Below are 8,291 nucleotides of genomic sequence, written 5' to 3'. Positions count from 1 at the left end.
TGTGACAACAGTGAGAAGAGCAGCTGCTACATCACTAATGATCAGGTAACCAAATAATAATTAATACAAATAATACCAAAACGGACTAATACATAATAAGAAGAAAATACCTGTATATTTGGATGAACTTTCTGAGAAATATGGAGACGAGAAATGTACAGTAGGTGCTTCAGAAATGACAAGATGGCACAGCCTCATCAAAACTACAAATACCCTGCAAGAGCTGACGCTCTCTCTGGCAGCGGCACAGGCAGCATAAACGCATTTACACAAATTTATGATCGCGATAAACAGCGATTGTAGCTTTGAATAGCAGAAAGAAATAATATGCGTGCTTATTGTCGTGACAGAGCTGCTGTAGTTCGGCAGTGAATTGACCTTTAGAACCAGTTTTGGCAAATCATCTGCGTTCCCGATTTTCTGCTGTATCTTATGATCAATATATATTTGACCTGTTATCCAATGTAGATGTTTTGCCGTGAACTCGCTTCCCTCTGAGGGTTTATGTCACTGTCAAGTGTTGTTTACTGATTGGTTCAAAATGTAAATATTCATCGCTAACCTTCAGGCTTACCGTAGCTCGTCAAATTTACATTTTCCAAACTAAATACATAAATCTAGAAATAGGAAAACCTATTAAAAGAATAGATTAAAAGAAAAAACTATCTATTGTTAATGTATATTAAAGGCAATGTAAAGACTGAAGGGAAGGAGAAAAAAATAATACAGTGTGTCCATCACCAGCATTGCTTCATATTTAACCACCGACGGCGATGTCTGATTCGTGAACGAATTGCTCTTTTGAATCGGATCTTTTTAATGAATAGGTTCGCATCAAAATGGTTTGAATGATTCGTTTACTATTCGAAATGAATATGTCCTGACGGTTCTCGAGTCAACATAGAAGCGTCTTTTTTAGACAAATCCAAATCGAATTGTGTTCTAAACCGAGGATTTGACTGATGAGGTGTTAAGTTAATAGCAGAGGTCTTACAGATAAAACTTAACTGCTATACTTTCTATATTAGTTTCAGTTAAATTAGGCCACTTTTGTCATTTATCTTTTTTATTTTTTTTCTGATGGATTTCCCCTGAGGGAACCCCTATTGTTGATGGGTCTACAGAATATGATGCTGTTAAGTATACACACATTTGCACCCCTCAATCAGCCAGAGGCTTTTGGGAGAAGATTTGGGCATTTTAAAGGAATAGTTCACCCAAAAATTTAAATTACCCCATGATTTAATCACCCTCAAGCCACCCTAGTGTATATTCAATTCAATTCAAGTTTATTTGTACGGCGCTTTTCACGATACAAATATGGAAAAGTAGTATTAAATTGTAAAGAAATTACAGATCCATCTTTGAAATGATGAAACATTTGACAACATTTAATTCAGGTGCGAAAAGAATTAATATCTATAGCGCATGAGCACAGAGAGATTTGAGAGTGCACAGGACACAGTTTGAGTGAGAGGAGACATGTTTTAAGTGCGCGCACTCTCTCTGGGCGAGAGCAGCGTGTATCTGAGCGCGCGCGTCCGGTTTTGTGCGAGAGCAAAGGAAATCCGCGCGCGAGCGGAGAGATTTGCGCTCGCGCATTGTATTAATGTGCTTTCGCGATACAATAATGCGCTCTCGACATTTGTCATTAAAATAAGCCATAGAGGAAGCCCTGCGTGCTACAGTCTATAGCACATTTCACCGTCGCTATCAACTCCATGCTTAAGCTGCTTTACTTGTAAATACTGATACTCTGATGTATGTGATGTATGGGAGGGCTGTGTGCGAACACCTGCTGAATCATCATAGGTTTGTGCTTGCTCATATTATGCATATCGGCCCATGTTATGATGCATGATATCGATAGGTGCATCGATTTCACCGCTGCACAAGATTCACTGAGCAGAAGTGCGTAAACCGAGAATAGCTCGGGAGCCTCGACCCTGAAATAATGCCGGGTCACTCGGACGTCAGCAGAATCGTGTGCTAAAAGAAGTTTCACCACTTTGAGCACCACCTTGTCATCCTGAAAGTATATAGAGGTGCCTTCCTTGTGGTTGTTAATAGGACATTGTTACATCTCTGTCCCCACATCGGTTCTTCCTGCTGTGAAGGGGATAGTGCCGATGTGCTTTTCATTCGTCATTCTAACAGTTCACCATTGATCACTTCTCAAGCCAAGACCTGAGCCAGAGTATTGATCTGGAAAACAGAAAAAAAAGGTCTTATGAAATGAGCTCCGTTCCGGGTCTGTGATTTTGGTTTTATGCAGAGAAAAGAAAAGAAAATTAACTTTTTGATTAACAGGCAAAAGTTGCCACCCCAGACTTGATTTTTAGGTGCATTTTTAATTGTATTAAGGTGATATGTTTAATGGTATTATAGCCAAATAAAAATGTACTGTCATCCTTATGACATATTAAAACATAAAACAATTAAAACAACACTACAGTTCAAAAGTTTGATTAAAAAGAACAATTATTATATATTTTTTTTTCTGTGATGGCAAAGCGGAATTTTCAGCAGCCATTACTCTAGTCTTCAGTGTCACATGATCCTTCAGAAATCGTTCTAATGTGCTGATTTGGTCCTCAAGAAACTTTTATTATTATTATTATTATTATTATGTTGCTTTTTAATATTTTTGTGGAAACCATGATTTTTTCTTTAATATAATATTCTTTAATAAATGGAAAAATGAAAAGAACAGCATTTATTTGAAATAGATATCTTTTGTAATATTAAACAATGTTACTGATCAAATGCATGCATCCTTGCAGAATAAAAGCATTAATGTCATTCATTCAAAAAAATTGTACCCCAAACTTATGAACGGTAGTGAATATATGTAATTGTATTTAATAAGTTCATAAAATGAACTCATATTTTACAGTATGTGATAATACGCATAACCAGACCTAAAAATGCATATTAAGAACTGTCAGATGGTGTAAATAAATAAGAAAATACAGTCAAGATAAGTCAAAAATACAAAAACAAAAAAACCCCCCGAAGGCTCAGGTGCAGGACATTGTGTGACATTCAGGTGCACTGAAGTGTGCGGTTATTTTTTGTTTGGTTTGTAAATAAATAATAATAATATTAAAAAAATAGCAGGAATTTATGATGTTTTTTGGCCAAAATGTAGAATTTCATTTGGAATTTTTTGATACTAAGTTTTTTTTTTCTTTGTTTCTGTCCCGGATTATAAATAATGGGACACAGCGCCAAGCCTGAAAGTGTTACAGTGTGATAATCATGCACATTGATCACCGTGTTAAAAGTTATTCCTTCTCCTTCTCTATACGCATGATTTCTGCCTGCTTAACATCATTGCACCTTTCCGAATCCCTTCCCGTGTAGCCTGCGCCTCTGCCAGTTCTGCAGTGGAGCATGCAGCGTTATTCTGCTAGGTTAAGTGCGGCACAATCGAATTACTCTAATGTCGGTTGCGGTCTTAAATCACACTTATTGGGTAAGTGCGCCCGTTTGTCTGTCCTTCAGAAGGGAAGCCGCTCCGCTCTGCTCTCGGACTAATTATTCCAACTGGATATGAGCAATTGCACTTATTGGCTAGGGCATGGCACCGGCTGCCTGCGCTCCCATTCGTTGCCAGTGAAGTGTGTGTACGATTGGGTCCTGGGAAGGAGTGGGAGGGGCATTCTCTCTTTCCTCCCTGTGCTGGAGCGTGTGTGGATGTGAGCACTCTTTTCTCTCCTATTATCTGAGTGGCTGCAGGTACTGGTGTCTGCCTCTATGCCTCTGTGCCAGAGGGATAAAGAGGGAAAGAAAGAGGACTAGTGCTTCATATCCCCCCTTTGGCCTCCCCGTCTCCCTGCTCCCTGCCACTCCATCCTTCCTTCCTCCCTCCCGGACCACCCGTCAGCGGCTGGATCAACCTGCCCGGACCCTCATCCCACAACCCCTTTGACTATCCTCACTTCACCGTCCCGTCTTCTGAACTGTGTGCAGGTAAGCCAGCACCTAAATGTGACTTTGTTGTGCTTTTTCCCCGCTTCTCTACACTCTTTCCTCTTTGCATGTCATTTTGTCATTGTTTCTCACACGCTCTTTCTCACGCACCCTCCCTCACTCTCTTTAGCTTTCAAGTTTTCCCCTCTGGCAGTTCGTCTCAGAGGAAAGCGTGCAAAGAGAGATGAGGGATTAGAATCTGTGAGGTCACTGTTTTCGAGCCCAAACTCGGTTCACACAGAGTGCTTACCACTTTCTCTATCTAAGACTTTATCTGAAGCGATGTATTGCCCACCAGCTATGGATACGCTGGAAAACCGATGCTCCGCGCCGCGAACCGAGTGTGTACTTTAGCTTGACACGCTTCCTCTGTGTTGTCCTTGACCCCTGCAGCAGTTTATTTTCTGTGTGTCAGAATTGTTTAATGCTGCGGTGTTTTGAGGAAACTTACAGATGGTTTTGTGGATCTAGGATTACGAATGTCATGATGTAACTACTGGACTAAACAAGGTATTCACGGTTAATTCAAACATTTAATATGGTCAGAAACATAATTCACGCACAATGCAAGTGCTTGTATTTTTGTAGAAAAAAGGATTTTAGCATAATTTTTTTGTATTTTTGAAAATTTTAAAAGTATTTACAACAGGGCCACAAACTTAAGCATAATCGTTTTAAGTTTGTGGCGCTGTTGTAAATGCTTTTTAAACTTTTAAAAATACATAAAAATTAGGGATGCACCGATACCTATGCTGGTATCGGTATCGGGCCCGATACTGGTCTCCTGTACATGATAATGTGAGAAATGTTGAAGGTGTCTGAATAAATTTTGGTTTGACTGTATCTATTTGATAAATGACTAACTCATATTATACATACCCTTTTGGTTTCTATACCCAATATTTAAAAAATGTACAAATGCAATAAAAATATCGGTATTGGTACTCGGTATCGGCAAGTACCAAAAATAAAAGTATCGGTATCGGGCGAGTACTGGAAAAAGTGGTATCAGTGCATCCCTAATAAAAATGTTAAAAATTCTCAAATATTTTTTTTCACCAGTAGCCCCTTTTTAGTTTGATTTTTCTGAAAAAAGTGTAAATGTTGCACTTTTAACTTTGCTCAGCCCAACATTCATTCAGTTTTTGGCAGCATGATTTGTTGATCCCACCAATAGTTTGAGGAAGCATTTATAAACATTCAGTGTTCGTTGAAATTAGTGGGGCAAAAAAAATACTGTGCGTTCAAGTCCTCCTTGGAAGTTTATGAGTGGGGAAGTTGTAATTACGATGTCAGATACATTCAAATCACATTGGTCAGAACAAGATGGCGATGTACCTTTTCTACAAAAAATACAGCAAGGTTTTTTAACTCTACTTCTACAAAATGAAGAATGCATATCAGATGTTTTTACTTCACTGAATATATGAAGGTGCTGTAAATGGAATTGTTAAATATTCATAATTGCGCAAAACAATGGTACTTTGTACATGCAGCTTAGCTAGTTTTATTGTAAATAAAAAATAATTGTATACATTTAACAAATTTACCATCAACTACAAAGTTTTCTCACTTTCACACCCCCAACTCAGAAACTCTGGGCTCAAAGAAAATTCAATCTCCCCACTCATAATTAGGACTTTGTGGTGCCATTCACATGCTATCAACTCCTTAATATAATCTATCCGACATGACTTGAATGTGCCATTACACTTTTTTCATTTAACATATATGTTTGCGCAAATCTGGCAGTAATAAACCTTAGTATCCAAAAAGGAGTTATTTAAAGCATAATGAAAATTCCGTCATCATTTACTCAACTTCACGCTATTTCAAACCTGTATGACTGACTTTCTACTGTAGAACATAGAAGAAGATATTTTGAGATATGTCTAAGTGTTTTTTTTTTGTCATACAATGGAAGTCAATGGTAACCAAAACTGTTTGCTTAGCAATATTTTTCAAATTCAAATTCAAACAGATTTGAAACGTCAAGACGGTAAGTAAATGACAGAATTTTCATTTTTGGGTGCTAAATCCCTTTAAACTGTATTTTTAATCCTTGTATTGTAATCCTTGAGAACACAAAGAGTTGTTAATATGTCTATAAGATTCTCTTATAAGAAACTATTGCTCCATCATGACAGTTGTTGACCTGAAGGAGAAAACTGACTGTAGAAGTTTGGACTTGCATTCCAGGATTCATTCATTGATGCGTGAAATCGAGTAGCTAGAAGCATTAGTGTTAATATACTTGCATAGAGTATATTTCAGATTTGAATCTACAGAGTACAGCAGACAAAATGCTGTTCAGTTCAGTGCTTTGATTTGAACGGGTGCTGCGTGAGATTGAAGTGGTGCAAACATCAATACCGGCCCATGGTTTGACAGATCTTGAACTTGTCTCCAGCACTTTAGCGGTTGGCCAATAGTAAAGACATTTCCAATCGATCTGATTAACAGCATTACATTCCCAATGCTTGCTCTTTTTACAAGCACAATATACCTGTATATATTCTCTTTATTAAACCGTTTTGAAATGTAGAGCACATTTTTCTGGCATTATTGAAAGCGTTGTTTAGGTGAGTGAATTCAGAGAAGAACAGGTGTCTTAATTAACACCATTATTCCTTTGCTGCCTTGTTGGCCTATTTCCATTTTTTTCCGCTGACGCCCATGATCTGGAAGCAGCTGGTCTTTTTGTGCTTTGACTGTTTTTTTTTTCTCTCCGGATCTCATGCTGTCCTGGCTTCCGAGTTGCTGGTTCGGCAGAGTTGCAGTATCAAAAGGCCTCTGCCATTCCCTGGGCTTCCTCTCCATTCCCTATGTGCCAGGAAGCTATGGGAGCCTGGATGTCACTTTGGACTGAGATCCAAACATGAATGTACATGTAAATCATTTCATACCCGACTTTACTTCAATGCTTTCTGCAAGTAGAATGTGGAAAGAAGCAAGCTCGTCTTTAGCTTCAGCCAGAAGATGAGCCGCTTTTATTTACTGTATTAAATTTCGCTATAACTGATGCTTGGTGCTGACAGAGAGTTTTTTTTTTACCCCCTCCCCATCCTCCCTTTGGTCTGATTGGTACACAGTTATGGCTGTGTCATAACTCATAAGTGAATGCAAAGTGTTACTGAGGGCTGAAATTGAATGGTGCACCTTTTCAAAGTTAAGGCCCGGAAAGAATTATGGCCTGTGAAATTCTGGGCCCTTTGTCTCTCCGCAAAGCCACTATGCAGTGTAATTTAACCCGCCGATGGGCCGTGAGATCAATCAGGACCCAGGAAACTCAGGGGGGATGGGGAAGGAGTGAGTTGAACCGGCCCTGGACCCCCCCGCTGCCGCCGTTCTTAATGCTTGACTGGGTGGTGCGGCTATTTTTATTGTTTCCAGTGATGTAGTGGAGATGTTCTAGAAAAGGTTAGGGAAACATTGCAGGCTTGTTTGAATTCGTAGATCTGTGGGTCATGTAAGCTTCTGATGCAGCAGGCTGTTTGATTAAGTCAGGTCACCCTGTTGTTAATCTGACAGTGATCCAATTTAATCAGTCATAGAGTCCAAGCTATACACTGAATACACATAGTTAGCCTACCGTGTGCTGCTCTCTATGCTTCTATATGGCAGAGATAGAAATTCTAGTCTGAGACTTGGACTCAAGTTGTGCTTGAGTTGCAAATTAATTGACTATACTGTATGCATGGTTACTTCCTGGTTTTAGATGAGCCAGCTCGGGCATTTCTGGTCAACTGTCAAAATCAGCTGTGCTATAAGGGGAGCACATTTTGCTCTGTTTCTCTACATAATCCATTCACAATTTGAAGAAATGTTTTGTTTGTCTAAGAGGACCAAACGTGTACGTATACAGTTTCAGGAATGACAAACGCGAGTGTAAAAATTTAAGCGAGTGAATCCGCTAAATTGTGCTGCGAGTTATTGCTATGATTGACAGTGGTAAAGCAACGGACGCAACAAAACATCTGACGAGTCGATGTCAAAAACAGAGCTGTGCATGAAGTGATTCAGACTAAATTCAGAGTAGCAAAACTACAGCAGCAACAAGTCTGTTGGCTGAATACATTTAGCAGCTTCTACAGTTAAAGATAAAACTTAAAAATGTAGTTTTTAATTTAAATAAAAAAATATTTCTAAATATTTAATGCATTATTATTTAATTGTTATATCATTAATAATTAATTTATTTAATTTGTAGTTCCCTTTCAGTCGGTCACTCTCGACGTCACGTCGGATGACCGACGAATTGGGATCTCGCTTAGAGAGACCAATCTACTTCGAGTGTAAACTAAACGAGCCAATGC

The 8,291-nt window shown here is 38.8% G+C and overlaps 1 protein-coding gene across 10 annotated transcripts in view; it reads left to right on the top strand.

Moving 5' to 3' along the window:
* Window positions 1–3,714: 3,714 nt before the first annotated feature.
* The window catches only part of pcbp3 (poly(rC) binding protein 3), a 73,229-nt gene continuing 68,652 nt past the window's right edge, over window positions 3,715–8,291 (top strand). For 6 of the 10 annotated variants that reach the window (XM_016445640.1, XM_016445644.1, XM_016445635.1 and 3 more), the window contains exon 1: window positions 3,716–3,975. The gene's annotated coding sequence lies outside the window, so the exon portion shown is untranslated. Of the gene's footprint in view, window positions 3,976–8,291 lie in introns of all 10 variants that reach the window. The other 4 variants (XM_016445641.1, XM_016445638.1, XM_016445637.1 and 1 more) reach the window with 1 other exon arrangement.

This window comes from Sinocyclocheilus anshuiensis, unplaced genomic scaffold (assembly GCF_001515605.1).
Source record: "Sinocyclocheilus anshuiensis isolate Anshui unplaced genomic scaffold, SAMN03320099.WGS_v1.1 scaffold179, whole genome shotgun sequence".
NCBI classification, from domain to species: domain Eukaryota; kingdom Metazoa; phylum Chordata; class Actinopteri; order Cypriniformes; family Cyprinidae; genus Sinocyclocheilus; species Sinocyclocheilus anshuiensis.
This window is presented reverse-complemented; position numbering and strand designations above follow the sequence as displayed.